General features: G+C 45.7%; 1 pseudogene across 1 annotated transcript in view; it reads right to left on the reverse strand.

The window, feature by feature from the left end:
- Positions 1 to 941: 941 nt before the first annotated feature.
- Positions 942 to 17,415, reverse strand: part of LOC143475508 (macrophage mannose receptor 1-like) — a 41,257-nt pseudogene continuing 24,783 nt past the window's right edge. The window contains exons 23-32 of the transcript XR_013121034.1: positions 11,004 to 11,048; positions 10,771 to 10,803; positions 9,351 to 9,453; positions 8,393 to 8,625; positions 8,050 to 8,215; positions 6,005 to 6,157; positions 3,814 to 3,930; positions 3,246 to 3,407; positions 3,023 to 3,055; positions 942 to 2,858 (exon numbers count right to left, since the gene is read on the reverse strand). The product of XR_013121034.1 is annotated as a macrophage mannose receptor 1-like (transcript). The remainder of the gene's footprint in view (positions 2,859 to 3,022; positions 3,056 to 3,245; positions 3,408 to 3,813; positions 3,931 to 6,004; positions 6,158 to 8,049; positions 8,216 to 8,392; positions 8,626 to 9,350; positions 9,454 to 10,770; positions 10,804 to 11,003; positions 11,049 to 17,415) is intronic.

A 17,415-nucleotide genomic window follows, 5' to 3' on the forward strand; every position in this document is an offset into this window, starting at 1 on the left:
AGGTGTATGAGGTAGAGGTGTATTCAACAGGATTTTCATAGTCGAATCTGATTTGTCAGATTTTCCCTTTAGTCGACCAATAATCGAATCAGGTTTTTTTTTTTATTCTTTTATCTAGAGCACCTTAAACGGGATCACCTTCTCATTCAGGACTTTTTCCACTTCAAAGTAAAAACCTAAAACACTCAGATAAATGAATAAACATGGTACGTTGGCTTTATTCAGCTTTTATTTATTTACTTCAGTTTATTTATTTACTTCATGGGGGAAATGCTCCTGTATCGGCCAGAGAAAGTATGCTGTATTGTGAGGGCATGTGGGGTCCTGCACAATGTTGCGCACAGGTATGCTGTGCCATTGTTAGAGGCGGTGGAGCAACCAGCGGACCCAGAGCCAGGACAAATGAATGCGCAGCCTAACAGGTGCCACACAGCTTGCCCTTGAGTTTTTATGCACTCCAGCCTCCTCAGTCCCATGTGAGCGGGTATTTTCAAAGGCTGGAGAAATTGTTAATAAAAAAAGAAACCAACTTAGCCCCAGCACAGTTGAAAAACTTTTGTTCCTGAATAAAAACTGAGTTATGCACAATCATTACCCATGTTCACAATCATGATCCAAGTTCACAATCATGACCACCCACCATAAAATAAAATGTTCAATGCCCCACTGAAAAAGCAATCTGACTTCTTTCACATCCATGAACATAAAATTGTTAACTACCTCATACAGCAAACCCACATGAGCCTTGCCTATGGAAAATAGGCAATGTGATAAATATAAATAAGTTATCAAAAGACCTGCTCAAAGTTTTTTCTAAGAATTTTTTACAGTGTTTACATTGTGATATAATGCATTTTATTATTCAGCCATCACTCATTTTTCTCAGCATTCTGCTCAACCCAGCAGTTAGATTTGGAAAACATGCACAACAAACAATGTAGTCTTATCAGTTGCCTTTATTGAAACAACAAATGTCAAATTTTTTATGCATGTAAACAGTTTATGCTGTAAAAAACAGTTCCCTTGTCTTCAAACCACAAGATACATGAAGCACTTCATGGTTTTGGCCACCAGATGCCGGTACTGTACACTGTGTCATGAAGCTTCGAGTAATGAACCTTTTTTCAACTCATTTGGGAGGAAAGCTTCAGTGCTTCACAAAGCTTCGGTTTGCCATCACTATAGTTCACAAAAGACTCAAATCAATTGTCAGTTCAATCATGAAGATACCTGCTACTTTCAGCATTGCCTGCTCTGCCACCAGAGGAAAAACCTCTCTGCCCAAACAATTCCCATCAGGCATTTTATAGTCCTACCCCAGAGTGGTGTGATGTCACTTCCTGTATTTTTGGCGGGAAATCCAACCAATAAAAGCTCTCCACAGAACACTTTCTGGCTGCATCTCAATTCAGGGGCTGCAGCCTACGTAGACCGCGTAGACCGCAGCCCACGGTGGCCACACACTTCGAAGGCCGGGTAGGCTGCATCTCACGGCTGTTAAATGAGACAGTCTAGTCTTCGCAAGACGTATGTTTGCGTGACCACGCTCTGCCCCGTTTCATACGTTACATACGTGTTAGCGTGCTGTCCGACAAGTATCACATCACCCACAAATGCCTAAAAGAAAATGCGTTGAACATGTATTCACAAGTTTGGCGGGAAGTATAACTTCTTAACAAAATTCAATGTATTTTTATAAACGTTACTCTTTAGTAAATACTCAAAGCACATATTTACCTGCAATATCATTAATAACTGGCATGTTATTTAGCATCTCATTGCAGTATAAATGTCCATATTTAAAAAATACCGACATTTAAAAACGAATTCCTCGGCCCGAACACTAGACTCCGCCTGTTTATTGTTCATAGAGCAATGAATCCTGGGATATGGTGGGACGCGAAGGATACTCAGATGCATCCTTCGTTTTCGGGGTTTTGAAGACTACATTCGTCAGCCGCATAAGAAGGAGTCCACGAATTGAGACAGCCTCGTCGCGGCGCAGTGACGTAACCGGCCTACAAATGCGCACTTCGTGGGCTGCAGCCCCTGAATTGAGAAACAGCCTCTGTTTCTCAGCAAGACAACATGGCTGCCTTCCTCTGCATCCAATCATCGGTAAGTGTTTACTTTAGTTTAATTACTCAGATAAAATTCCCACCTTTCATTAGACATTGTATAACTTTTGTATTTTCTGTGCAGGTTCTCTCTTGGTAAGCTGATAAATATTACTCAATAAAATTTAATTAAATCATATGTGTCTTCATTTGATTATCAACTATCATGAAACCAATGTCCATACTTGTGTACATCGTGTTGGAGGGCAACTCCATCACAGGGACCATACGTCATGCTATAATAAAGAACAGCTTGGTAGAAGCCACAAATTAGGAATACATTTTATGATCGATTACTGTGATGTCAACTTAAATTTTTTCAGAATAAAAAAATCTCAAGAATAATATCAGTCCGTCCATCCATTCTCATCTGCTTATCCGGATAACCCAATTAGGCCAAATCACTTTAGATTTACCGGAGGTGTCCAGTTTGTTCCTACAACCTTGCAACTCATGTTCAGTAGAGCATATGTGAGCGTACATATACTGTACATTTAATGGTTAGTGTTACACAGACTCATTCTCTTCAATATTGGTAACCATTCCCTTGTCATTGACAATGGATGTTGATTGCCTGGCATTCTGTAAGTACAGTATGTTGTCAAACAAATTCTCTCATCATGGGTTTGAATGGCCTTTTATAGTACAGGAAGGCAGCCAGCACTGCCACAGCGATAATCACCAAGACAACAGCTATAACGGTGCCAGCATGGCCATGTGGGGCATCGTCCACCCGAGGCACTGCAGAGCAGAGAAGAGTGTTATGAGGAGGACATCAATGATCAGAGAACACAACTAGATGTTCCTAATGGATCATCACACAATAGCTACTTTTGTTATGTTTTTCATCTAGATTATTCAGTTTTTTTTTTCTTCAGAGGATGAGTAACTATTCCTGTACATACTTGGATCTGGCTGCTTCTCTGTTGGAGGTATAACTAAAAAAAAAAAAAAAACAGGCACTTACAGTGAGACCAAAGATCACAGTAGCCAAAACAAAATTTAAACAGCTTAGTATGTTTACACATCATGATTTAAAATCTCAAGTCATAAAGTTCAGACTATGTGCATCAGATTCAGACTGGTGAATCCTTCTTAACTGCATTTGTGTGTGTCTGTGTGACTGACCTTTGGCAGTTTTACAGATGAAACTGTTGTAGGTACTGCATGGTGAAGTAAACCACAAGCCACTCTCTGATCTTACATCAACGCAGTAACCATGGCTATCTGGCATCTTTGATCCCCAGTTAGTGTAGTCCATCGATGTATTATCAATCCACATCAAATTGCCTGATATATACATACACACATTCACACACACACACACACACACACACACATAAATGCACAACATGTTTTATACTTTGAAACCATGTGCACTGGCTAAGGACATTGGTATAAATTAATTGCACTTTATCTCTGGGAACACTTGCTAACTCACACTGCATGCAGAGTATTGCTCTGTGTCTAATCTTATATTTTGTTGTCTTCTTTCTAGGTATCAGCACTGGCAACTGTTTATGGCAGTGCTTGAGCTCGAGTAGTTTGGGCTTAAACCTGTTTATACTAGAGATGCATATTCTGACTAAACACTTAGCACTTTTGTAAGTCACTCTGTACAGGAGCGTCTGCTAAATGCCGTAAATGTAAATGTAATGTTCCATGTCCAGGTGAAGTTTTGAATTGGGCTGCAGACCTTCATGGCTGCGGTGCATGCCGATCCAGAAAGACTGGGACTCATCCTGGAGAATCTCCAGATTCTTGTGGATGAACTGGGATTCTAACGCGTCCTCCACACTCACCAGTGATGCACCTGTGATCAGAGATACAGCATTAACATATATTTAAAACCATGTCAGGAAGAGTCATGCATTACCCATGATATTCCAGCTTGGTAATTTTCAGCCGTTTTGCTGGATTGACACAGTGATACCTGTTATCATTAGTGTCCTTAGCTTGAGCTTACAAACTTAAAGATATTTATGATGTTTCATGACTTAAGTCTTAAGGCACTATTATATTTTGTAATTTTTTTTGTATTTTTTGCGGGGCAGTTATGGCCTGGTGGTAGGGAACTGGTCTTGTGACCAGAGGGTCGTGGGTTCGATTCCCACACCTGAGGCCATGACTGAGGTGCCCTTGAGCAAGGCACCAAACCCCAACTGCTCCCTGGGCGCCGGGCTAGGGCTGGCCACCGCTCTGGGCACGTGTGCACCACAGCCCCCTAGTAATCACTGGTGTGTGTGTGTGTTAACTGCACAGATGGGTAAAAAGCAGAGGACAAATTTCGATTGCGGTGTTAAAAATCACAATTGACAAATATGGCACATTTTTATTTACATTTCTCTATGTTTGGAGGAGACAGAATGATGAGTACCATCCCTACTGTAAAGCATGGGGGTGGAAGCATCATGCTTTGGTGGTGTTTTTCTGCACTTGGGACAGGACAACTGAATTATATTAAGGAGAGGATGACTGGGGCCTTGTATAGCGAGATTTTGGGGAATAACCTCCTTCCCTCAGTTAGAGCATTGAAGATGGGTCATGGCTGGGTCTTTCAACATGACAATGACCCAAAGCACACAGCCAGGATAACCAAGGAGTGGCTCCTTAAGAAGCATATCAAGGTTCTGGAGTGGCCTAGACCTAAACCCTATAGAACATTTTTGGAGGGAGCTCAAACTTATCAGCAACACCCCAGTAACCTGGCTGATCTGAAGAAGATCTGTGAAAGGGCGGGGGATATAGGAGGCAAAATCCCCTGCTGAGTTTTTATGGTAGTGGACCCAGTCCGTGTAACTTGCATGCAGCGCAATAAACGAAAAAAAAAAAACAGAAAGCACTCGCAATAGAATATTCAGCGCGGATAATAGGGGAGAACTGAAAGAAATCACGAAAATATTCAATGGGATAGCAAGGGAGAACAGAAAATAATCACGAAATGAGAACATGGATAAAACAGGAGAACTGAAATACTCGCAGAATGATATCAACGCAGATAACAGAAAGCAAAAACCAAAGAGCAACAAAGGACACCAGATGAAGTAACTGGCTGGCTGGCAAACACCGCAAAGAACAAAAAAACCTTCCCACAAACAAAATCAAATGGATAGGAAAAATGACAGTGGGAGGAAAACTTGAGAGGCCAGGGAGCGGCGCAGGAGGTAAGTACTCGAAAAGACAGGGTAACAGAAAAACAAAAAACTTAACAAAGACAGAGACAGGGTGGCGAAACACCTTGACGCAACTTGACTGAGAGAAAACGGGCTGAAGGTTGGCAGCAAAGTACACTGACAACTCAGTGGTGAGACACTGCATCGGTCCTTAAAACACAAGGAAGACAGGTGCAGGTCATCGCCGCTGATTGGGCTGAGATCTGACTCGTGGGCTCCTCCTGGTGATGACAGAAGGACCAGCCCTGTAGCCAGCACTGACAATCTATGTGAAGGAATGGGCCAAAACCCCTGCTGCAGTGTGTCCAAAACTTGCGAAAAACTACAGGAAACATTTGACCTCTGTAATTGCAAACAAAGGCTATTGTACCAAATATTTAAATTGATTTTCACAGATGTTCAAATACAGTAACACACAAATAAATAAGAATTTTTTTTAGATTTTCTCTCTCACAGTGGACATGCACCTAAGATGAAAATTTCAGACCCCTCCATGATTTCCATGATTTGTATGCTTCAGTGTGTGGAGAAGAGGAGAATAATGAAAACCAGAATTGGTTGTACCTGCAAACCAAGGCTGACCTAATCAAAGTCCAGTCCATCTATCAACCTACCAACTGTCCCTCCAGTTCACTACCTGCTCCTTAATTCCCTCTCCCAGTTCACCAACTGTTCCTCCTGTTCCACTCTTACTTATAGTAGTGATGGTCCTACCCATTTTAATACATTCTACTGTTGCATGCCCCCAGTACGCCCTCTCAGAAGCCACGAAAGAATAGCAATGTCCTCTGAATGGGATCCAGGTCCTGAATTCACTTGGTTCAGGGCAGTTTCCTTGGAGCTGAGGAGGCTCCGTGGGGGCAACATCTGTAGACAAAGAACAAAATGAAAAAAGATCTGGTACATACACTAGTCTTAACATTGTGAACCTTTAGTTTAGTTTATTTATTTTTTAAGGTAAAAATATTGTAAACAAAAGAAAAGTATTTGACAAAATGTATGTATTGATTTAATGTTCTTCAATATTCCTCCAGTCACTGACAAGCCTCACAACCCAAGAAAAAATGCTAATGTATGTGTTCACTGTGCAAATTAATTTATGGAGTGAACCAATTGGGAGCATCTGTTATAGAAAGTGAGGCAATCAGGAGCATGGTGAGGGCTTCAATGATCCTTTGCATCTAGGGTTGCCACCTAGGTCTGACAAAAAACAAGGACACTGTCATACCCACAGGGTGGCGACTATAATTTGTTGATGGGGTTGGGGGCGAATAAAAGTTGTTGAGCCGGGGGGGTTGGCAAACGTAATTTGTTGGGGGGGGCAAACTGGCGGATAACCAACAACTTACGTTCGCCACCCCCCCCCCCCCCCCCCACCCCCCCCCGACCGCTCAACAACTTACGTTCCTCGCAACCTCCATCCCCCCCCCCCCCGGCTCAACAACTTGTCCACAGTGTCCTGGTTTTCCCAAACAAAAATATGGTCACCCTATTTAAAATGAACACAGCGAGAAAAAAAAACAGATTTAAAGTGTGCGGAAACAGTCTGAATCGTGGTTTGAACTAACCTAGTTTTTTTTGCAGGGACCGAATATTAAAAAGAAGGAAAATCGGGACAAACCGGGACAGCCCGGTAAAACCGGGACAGGCACGTGAAAACCGGGACAGTCCCGGGAAAACCGGGACAGGTGGCAACACTATTTGCATCTCCCAGAATCCTACGCATCTTCTTTACGCCTGTATTTTTTTGTCCAATTAGCATATTATTAAAATCCTCACTTTGGTGTATTTTTATGTATACGTTCCATTGCATTTCCCCATTAGTTTACTTCACTTTCCTGCTTGTTTTGTCTTAATTAAAACCAATGTGTAACATGGGCAAGGGAGAGGCAGGAAGCTGAGGTGAAAGCAGTTTAAAAAAGACACGATATTATTGTTAGCATTAGCACTAAATGAACACTAGACAGACACAGGGTTGGCAACTCTCACGCATTGAGCGTGAGACACACGCATTTGACTGTTTTCACACGCTGTCACGCCACACTTCCGATATCTCACGCCGAAAAAAAAAAATCTAGTTTATTTACCTCTGATCCACATCTATGATTCAATGAGTTACTAGTTCGCTCTGGCGCCAACCACTGGCGATCGATAGATCACGATATAACACCTAATTTGTGTCCATTTTATGGTCGCCAACCACCCCCCATCGACAACTTATGTTGCCCCCCCCCGTCAACAATTTACACTCGCCACCTCCTCCAAGCGATCTTCAAAAGTTGGCAACCCTGCAGACACGTGACTTAAGCAAAGACAAACAAGGACCACAACATTGACAAATATTAAATACACTCACATTAACAAGACACAAGAGACAGGTGGGAAAAATGACACAAATGGAAATGACCATATACACACATATGACCATATAAACACTGACATGCACCGGAAGGAGGGGATGGGTGCTTTGCCACGACACTATTCTGTTGTAACAGATTGGTTTTCCTCAACTAGAAATGTTCACCCATGTTGTTTTGTTTACATATTTTATAGCAGCACTGAAACACGATAAAAAAACTTTTGGAAGCATAAAATAACATGCTGTGGAATGTGCAGACAGTGTGTCATGTAAGAAAAACAAACATTTTTAGTGAGTTGGTTATTTTCAGGTCCTAAATTATATGTAAAAAAATCTTGTAGCAGTACCGAGCAATGGGCTACCTGGGGAATGCTTATACCAGTACTGAGCAGTTGTCTACCTGGGGAACGCTTGCAGAGAGAGTAGTAGGTGTTGTTGCAGTTTGCCGTTTTCCAGTATCCGTCCATGTCAATGTACACACAGGCCTTGTTCTGACTTGGCTCTCCCGTCCCCCAGTTAGCATAATTCAGTATCCAGTTGTCAACCCAGCGGTACTGCCCCCATGTCTGCAAACAGCAGCAGATACTTGGTGTGAGAGAGAGAGTATTGTTTGTTTTCCTCAGCTACATCCATGTTAGCTTTGTGTATGTAGTGAGCACTGGCTATAACTGTGGAGATCAGGCAACCTTTTATATCACAGGCCCTCTAAGTTCAGACTATGCAAAACAGACTAACATGCATACCAAGTTGCTGTTGAGGCCGATCCACATAGGCTGTTTGAATCTGTCAATCCTGAGAATTGCGAAAGCCTGGGTGATGGAGTCTAGCACACTGGCCAAGTCAGCATCATCCGCCCTGCACTGCCTCCTGGCCTCATCCCAGCTCATCTTCTCCATCTGCACCTTGTACGAGTTGTTCCCCAGCATGGAATAAGTCAGCGGTGATACTGTTGTTGCTGGAACTTGTATCTGAGAGTCTGAGGAAGATCAAATATGGATGCATGGAATGGAGGGTGATTAATGATGTTTATGTACCCACAGTTCTAGTCACAGCTTTAAGAACTGATGGATCTTAGGCATGTCAGCTAGTAAATATACAAATACCTTGGAATGTTTATTGACATAAAATACAAACACATTAACAAATAGCTGAAAACAAATAGCTAAATATCTATACCAAAAAATGTGTCCGATGTTTTTGGAAGTGAGGTTGGGAGAAAAGAATAGATGCTAGATTGGGGGAGCGATATTTGTTCCTAGTTCTGTCCTTTGTTTCTTTTCCCAGCCTTGGTTACACTTGTTTCTCATTTGCCCTGATTATCTTGTGTTTTTATTCTCCTCTGTTTGTCCCCTCAGTTTGTTGGTTGTTTTGTTCACATGCCTCCATAAGTTTAACCTTCATTATTCTGCTCTGTGCATGTCTTCATTTCTGTTTTGTTTAATCGTGTATTCGGGTTTCTTTCCATCATGTACAATGTCAATTATTGCCCTCAATAAGTCAAACTAGTCAGCATTTGTGTCCTGCCTCCTTTCTCTCATGGTTACAAATGCAAAAATACAATAATAATCTGTCAAACCTACAAATTAGAATTGTTTTTTATTTGTTACGAAATACTGTATTCAAATGCAAGTGTTTTTCAAACATTTGTAATTAATATATTGCCTATCTCTGCTGACTAGAATTAAAACTACTTCCACTCACCAATGCTCCTCTTGCAGATGAAACCTCGCTTTTCTTTGCAGTGTTCAACCTTCCACTTGCCAGTGATCTTGGATGTCTCCCTCACCATAATCACACAGTCAAACTGCAGGTAATGATTAGGTAATTTATAGTTATTTAATTTACAGTTGATGACTACTGGATGATGCATGAGTTCAGTGGTCTATTTTATTGTTAATATTTTAACATAGTATTGTAGTATTTCAACATTCCCTTCACAAAACATTCTCCTCGCATTCTCTTTCCCAAAAACATTAGATCTTCAATAGACCTGAAGCTACACACACACACACACGCACACATGCATCTCAATCATATTAGCCACTCCCCACCTCTTACTCTCCCACTTATTAGTTATCTCATTCACCTTTGGCCACTTAAACATCCTCCTATTCAAACCCCACAGCTGCCATAGCCTAATATGGTCTAGACCCTATCTGCCCAATCTTTGTGCTACAGTGAAACATCAGCCTTCAAGCCTATTTTTTAAATGTATGTTCTGTAATGCTTTCTCATTTTCTACTCCCTCCCTGCGTCGCATCAGCATATACAATAAACAGAAGTAATGTTGGTTATTTAAATGTAAGAATTGTATTGGATTTTCAACAGTGATTTGTAGGAGAATGACACCATATGTCACAACTCGAACTTAGCTGCCTTATCTGAGCGTCACGTCTGGCCCCTCCTCCTCCTACCATTCCCTGACAGGGTTTGTTTTGTTGGCCATGTGCGTCCTAGTCCCTCATTTCACTCTGTAACCTATTCCCCTTGCTTATGTTTCACAGGCTTTCTCAGTTTGTTTGAGTGTATTTATTGCCTTGTCTTTTGTCTTGTGGGTTACAGATAATTTTGTTTGGTTTAGTCCATTTGGTTTGTATAGTCTCTAGTGCTTTGTGGTATATGTTGCAATCAAACTGTGTTGTTATTTCTTTCCTGTTTATTCTCTTTATTTTATTCTATCTTTGTCTCCCATCATGTCACTACGTGGTGGTTATGATCATACATCGGACTCGTTATTGGATTTGACCCAAGCCTGTTTTTTCAATCCTGATTTCGGTATGCCCTTCAAAAAATCTCGCTCTCCTCAGCGTTTGTGTCTGCCCTCTAGTTACTCCACGCCAATCCCGGCGATTCACTGAGTGAGTAAAAACACACATACTAGAGCAGAGTGAGGAGGAGGCAACCTGACTGCATACACACCTGGTGTATGATATTCTGACAGCATTCTTGGGTTAAGTTAATAGTGAGGTATGATTATGCAGTCATGTAAATCATGTGATTTACATGCTGTGCCATGGGCAACATGAAGTGATTCAGGAAAAGATTCAAAGATATGTAAGGCTTCTGATCAAGATTACTGAAAAACCTGCTGAGCAACAGACTGTAAAAACAGAAAACCCACCTTCCCTTCTTCCACAGTATGAAACTGTATAAGCTGAAAAAAAGAAACCAACTGGTGAGCTTTGGAGGGTAAACATCATTCTTTTAAACAAAAGTTAGCACTTTAAAATATATAGACAATGTGTATTTTCTAACAGGGGTGAACAAGAAAATCTACTTTAAGAACCACACTGTCCCACATAACAATTATAGTCATAGATGTCATTGGGTGTCACAAATGGTTGTAAAACCTACATCTGTATCATGTCCATAGTCCTCCATGCCCCATGACACATATGGCTGTATTGAAAACAAATACATACATTTAAGAAGTTTGTTATGCCAGTCATAAATGAGCCAAATCAAGATATATTAAATAATACAGACAATGCTTTTTATTCTCTATTTCAGAACATGAAGGTTCTTAGGAGTCATGGGAATAATAAACTCATAGTGAAGACAACCATTAACCTTTTTGTGACGCTGGCCACAGAGAGACGGACGAGGCACGAGTCCGCTGTTTTTGAACAACGTCACTTTATTAATAGTACAAATAGCGCAGTGTGCGCACATTTTAACACAGAGATGAACACAAACGGGAGTGACTCAAACAACAACGAGCACAGGACACTGCGCGAACGCACATTAAATAGACAAACCACATAAACCCCACGTGATGACGTGACGAGCCACAGGTGAGACGAATAATCACGAGACATAACCGCACCCGCGGAGATCCACAGACGTAGATGCAGACGACGTAAACACACGCCCAAAAAGAGGGGTCGGGGACCTCAACGTGAAAGACTCCCCCACCAAGGGCACTACCCGTCCCGGGGTGCCAACAGGACCGAGTGCCCCAAACCCACATCGATGGGCGGATCCGACGCGCTCAGTCCTGCGTCTGGGAGATGACTGCCCTCGGTGGAGAGTCCGCCACGAATAGCCTAGAACACCCTCCCTGGGAAGACCGGGGAAAACACGTTAGACAAAACAACGGCACGTTGACAAACACACAAACCGGAACATTAACAAACAGAGGCACGAAAGGGAATAGGGGATTTGGTAGATATACGGTAATAAACACGAACACTGGAACAAACACGAAATTGGCGCCAAGCTTCGCGTCAGGAGGAGAGTGTTCAGGGGAGAGAAACCGGGAGCTGCTGGTGCTGCAGTGGGCGGTCCTCCTGCTGCCCTCGCTGCAAACCCTCCACTGGGTGCAGCGCGGCTGGCGGACGCGCCGGGTGCAGCGCTGTTGGCGAACGCGCCGGGTGCAGCGCGACTGGTCTCCCCCCTCGGTGGACTGCATTGAAGTCCCCCTTTGCCTCGCGACCGCCCTCCAGACCCGGCAGTGTGAGCGTCTTCCTCGACCTCCATCTCCTCACTGCCCAGGCTCCAGCTCATGGGCTGCTCCGGGCTGCCACTCGGGGAGTAGTCCATGGCGCTTCCCCTGGAGCGGTGGGAGGATAAGCCCACCTCTGGACTCTTCCTCCCCTGCACAGTCCCGCCGGAGAGCTCCAAAGGGGGCGGAATCTCATCCTCCTCTCCCTCAGTGTATGCCCCTTCCTCCTCCTCTTCCTCACCATGGTCTACGGTGGGGGCGGAGCACATAGAGGGACGGTAGTCCTCCTCCTGCTCCTTTTCCTCACCGTAGTCCACGGTGGGGGCGGAGCACACGGACGGAAGGTAGTCCTCTTCCTCCTCCTCTTCCTCACTGTAGTCTACGGTGGGGGCAGAGCACACGGAGGGCGGATTGTCTTCCTCCTCCTCCTCGCTAGGCTAGCAAAGCTCAAAGGCACCCACCCTCAGAGGCGAGAGCTCGCGAGAAGGAGAGGGGTGTCTTTCTTGCCATATCTGCCCCGCTCCCTGGCGGAAGTCTTCCGCCCACTTGGGAACAGAGGTCTCCCGAGCAGCGCGCAGCATGTAGGCACACAGCGGGTCCTGCTCCAACTGCTCGAGAGACACCGTGGCTTCGTGGTGCTGGGCCAGGGAGGAGGCATGGTGCCGCTTGCTGGGTCGCTTGCCCTTCTTTGGCTGGGTGGCATAGCCTGGCATCTTCGGCTCATCGTTCTGTGACGCTGGCCACAGAGAGACGGACGAGGCACGAGTCCGCTGTTTCTGAACAACGTCACAAATAGCATTAACAGTACAAATAGCGCATTGTGCGCACATTTACACACAGAGATGAACACAAACGGGAGTGACTCAAACAACAACGAGCACAGGACACTGCGCGAACACACATTAAATAGACAAACCACGTACACCCCACGTGATGACGAGACGAGCCACAGGTGAGATGAATAATCACGAGACATAACCGCACCCACGGAGATCCACAGAAACAGATGAGTAGACACAGATGACGTAAACACATGCCCAAAAGGAGGGGTTGGGGACGTCAACGTGACACTTTCTTTTCCTTTCTTTTTTCATCACATTGGACTTTAGGCTGCAGCCATTTTAAAACAGGAATTCTACCTCTCAGAAATGCAGAAAAGAATATGCTGAAGCAAGAACAAAGTAAATTCTCATGCAGCACTGACGTACAAGCAGACATTTACTATAGTTACTCAATGCCATCTGAGTACAGCTCAGTTCATGGAATCCCTGTCACATTATGTATTTTATAAAAGTTGAATGGGTATTAGGGTGAATGGACATCAGGTATACAGACATCTGGATTACATCATAACATAAATGATATCATTTTATCTTGTATGTGAGCATGCTATTACATGATGTTTAATGAAGCTTTTTCCTGCTGGAAGCCAGACATCAGAAGCTGCAACACAAGATATCCCTTGTATTGACTAGGAAACACTAATAATGTTGAGACAGGAAAAGTCGCTCAGACAGCAGGAAAATGTTTTGTATTCCAGTAATCTTGGCATTTTGATCCCAAAATTTGAAAATTTGAATTGTCACTGATATTTTCAATTATTAGAAAATCCAAATCAATTATTATTATTATTATTATTATTAAGTTTTATCTTTTCTAAAACATTTTCTTAAATAATACTGTGACGGCGCCAGACACGCACACTGACGGGCCCTGCCACTCGCCAACAAAGGATGCTGGGAGATGAGTGAGAGAGACTATAAGTTACGAATAATTCATTTAATGTGTGAGTTCATGTACAGTTGTTTTGGGGGTTTCAGTTGTGGAGATGTGGGGAGCATTTTGGGGATGTGTATGTGTTTCTGTGTATGTGTTCTGGGGGGCACCCTCACTGTGAGGTGGGTGCAGCTGAGTGGGGTAACTGCTATTAGGAACAGTCCGGGAAGCAGAAAAAGGGATGAGTCTTTAAATAAACAGCATTCTCTTGTTAAAATGAGCTCGAGTGAGACTCCTATCCTGGCCAACGTGACAAATGGTGTCAGAAGTGGGCCTCGGATCGATCTGCAGTAGATAATGGACCAGATTGCCGAGGTAGATAGACAGCTAATTCTGGAGGAGGAAGCGCTAAGACGGGAGATGCGAAGCCATGCTGATGGACGTAGTGTGAGGAGAGCGGAAGAGCGGCAACCGACAGATTGGCCGGGAGAACCATACGTCACTACCCGTTTCGGAGACGCCCAATCACCGTCGACACTGGTGACAGCAGGGAACCGTGGGTGCGAGACCGGCCCGCTGGTAGAGACGACTGCGCCAGGCCGCCGTAATGCGGCGGCACGGAACCCGAGCCAGAGTCCAACAATTTCCCCGATGCCGCTGCCCCAATACAACAGACTTTCGGACTGGGCCGAGTTTGACGCACAGCTGAAAGTCCCGGCGAGAACACTGCGCTGGTCGGATAAAGAAACGGCGGCACAGCTGTGCCTGGCGCTACGCGGACGGGCCAGGTGCGTTCTAGTCGAGTTAGAAGGCGATGACTTGCAGGAACTGTCTGTGCTGCAAGGTGCGCTGAACACGTGGTTTGGCAAGCAGCCCTCATGCAGCACAGCGCGACAGAAACTGATAATGAGACAGCACGCACAAGGCGAATGCATCGCGAGCTTGGTGGCCGATCTCTTGCTGCTGGTGCGACAAGCGTACCCCACTTTCCCTGAGGAAGTCAGGCAGAGACTGGCATTGGACAGATTCGTGGAGGCACTGGAGCCCTTTGAATTGCGACAGCATATGCTACTGAAGGACCCGGCGTCACTGGACCTGGCGGTCGAGGATGCGGAGAGGGCAGTGCTAGTGTTTTCCAGTGGTCCCACAACACAGCCGGTGGTCATTGCAAGACCGAGACAAGATCCGGCAGGATGCCGGGGGATGGCGTGCTGGAGTTGCGGGGTGCCGGATCACAAGGCGTCAGAGTGCACGCTCGGGACTGTGTCCTCCTCTCGCCGCCTGGGCATCAATGGTTTCTACACCCCCTGAGAATAAACGGGCGACAGGTGAGTGCCTTGATCGATACGGGGTCAGCCATTTCTGTGCTACGTTACGATACAAGGGCTATTGAGGCTAACACTAGTGTTGTTACGGGGGAGCAGCTTAGCCTTGTTACAGTGTCGGGGGAAAGAGCAGTGCTCCACAGCCACACTATGGCAAGCGTAGACTTCAGACGGGCCTCGTATCCAGAAGTTTTGGATAGGCCACACCTGCGATGAGTGTATTCTGGGCCTGGATTTTTTACGACGCGCGGGGCCAGTCATACACTGTGGTACCAAGACTGTTTCGTTTGGTGACCGACCGCCGGGAGTGCACTCAGGGTATGAACCAGCACACCGGCGCGTCAGACAGGACGGGCTCGTAAACTCAGAGATCGTTAAGGCTGTTTGCAAATTGTGGACTCGATGTGTGGGCCATCTCGTCGCCGAGCAAAAGATCCGGGTTTGGTCCCTGTTGGAAAAGTATATAGACATTTTTGCGCTGTCCGATAGCAACTGCTCTAGGACTACTCTGGCCACAAACGACATAGAGACCGGAGACGGGAAACCTATCCGTTCCAGGCCCCATCGCCTGCCGTTTCCAAGGCGCAATATAGTGGAGGAGCTAATTAATAACATGGCTGAAGCTGGCATTATTGAGCCTTCGAGCAGCCCGTGGGCCTCGCCCGTGGTCCTGGTTCAGAAGAAAACTGGTGAATAGAGGTTTTGCGTAGATTACAGGCGGCTCAACGCGGTCACGAAACTCGACGCGTATCTGCTACCGAGGATCGACGAGTCCCTCGAGCTGCTCGCGGGCTCAACGTGGTTTACCTCCCTAGACTTGCGCAGTGGGTATTGGCAGGTCCCTCTAACCGAGTCGGCTAAAGAGCGTTCGGCGTTCACTTTCAGGAGGGAGTTATGGCAGTTCTTCGTGCTGCCTTTCGTGCTCTGTAATGCGCCCGTGACGTTCAAGCGGCTTATGGAGAGGGTCCTGAAAGGGGTCCCAAGCTCTAAATGCATCGTATACCTGGACGACGTTTTGGTGCACAGGGGCTCGTTTGAGGCGGCGCTAGCGAACCTTGATGTGGTCCTGGGAAAAATACACCAGGCCAATTTACCGCTCAACCTCGCGAAATGCAACCTGTTGCAGTGACGGCTTAATTTTCTGGGGCACATCATCAGCAGCGAGGGGATCGGTACAGACCCAACTAAAACGGAAGCAGTAAAAAACTGGCCTCGCCCAACTAACGCCAAACAGGTCAGGAGTTTCCTGGGCCTGGCCTCTTACTACAGAAGGTTCGTGCGGGGATTTGTGGAGGTCGCAGCACCGCTTCACGAGCTCACTGGAGGCGGGACAAAGTTTGTATGGTCACCCAGGTGTGACAGCGCGTTTAAAGAGCTAAAGGACAGACTGCGGCACGCCCGTTCTGGCATATCCTGATTTTGACAAGGAGTTCGTAGTCGACGCTGACGCGAGTGACCATGGTATCGGTGGCGTGCTCTCAGGTGCACGAGGGCCCCGAGCTTGTTATCGGTTACTACAGTTGTGCTTTGAGTAAGACAGAGAGAAACTACTGCGTGACAAGGCGTGAATAACTGCCGATGATCACGTCCCTGGAGAATTACAGGCCATACGTGTACGGAGTGCCTTTCCAGCTACGCACTGATCACGCGTCACTACAGTGGCTCCTGAACCTCCGTGATCCTGAGGGGCAGCAAGCCAGGTGGCTGGCTAGGCTGCAGGAGTTTAGGTTCTCCATTGTACACCGACCAGGTAGATCTCACGGTAACGCAGACACTTTGTCGCGCAGGCCGTGTTCAGATGGAGGGTGCAGACATTGTGCAAAGTCTGACACGTGCAACCCCGAACCTGGGCGTTGCGCGGCTTTCAGACCGGCAGTCGGCTCACTCATGCCAATGCTAGAATCCTTTACTGCAGAACAATTTAGAGAGGCCCAGCTTGCTGACCCAGAAATCGGTTGGAGCCTTGAACACCTGGAAGCGTCCTCGTCGCCAGCCTGGGAAGATGTATGCAGACTAGGCCCTGTAGTAAAGGCGTTGAAATCGAACTGGGCTAGTCTACGAGTGAAACAAGGGGTGCTGTGCCGTGAGTGGTCAGAGACGGACGCGATCAGGTCCTACAGAGTGTGGTCCCGGAAGGTTTGAGGAACTGTGTCCTGTCCTCAATGCACGGTGCATTGGGCAGCGGGCATTTTGGAATAGCCAAGACGCTGCGCAGGCTGAGACAGAGATTCTGGTGGCCGGGTTGTAGACGCGATGTTGAGCTGTTCGTGCACTGCTGCGA

Source organism: Brachyhypopomus gauderio, chromosome 14, assembly GCF_052324685.1.
Source record: "Brachyhypopomus gauderio isolate BG-103 chromosome 14, BGAUD_0.2, whole genome shotgun sequence".
NCBI lineage: Eukaryota > Metazoa > Chordata > Actinopteri > Gymnotiformes > Hypopomidae > Brachyhypopomus > Brachyhypopomus gauderio.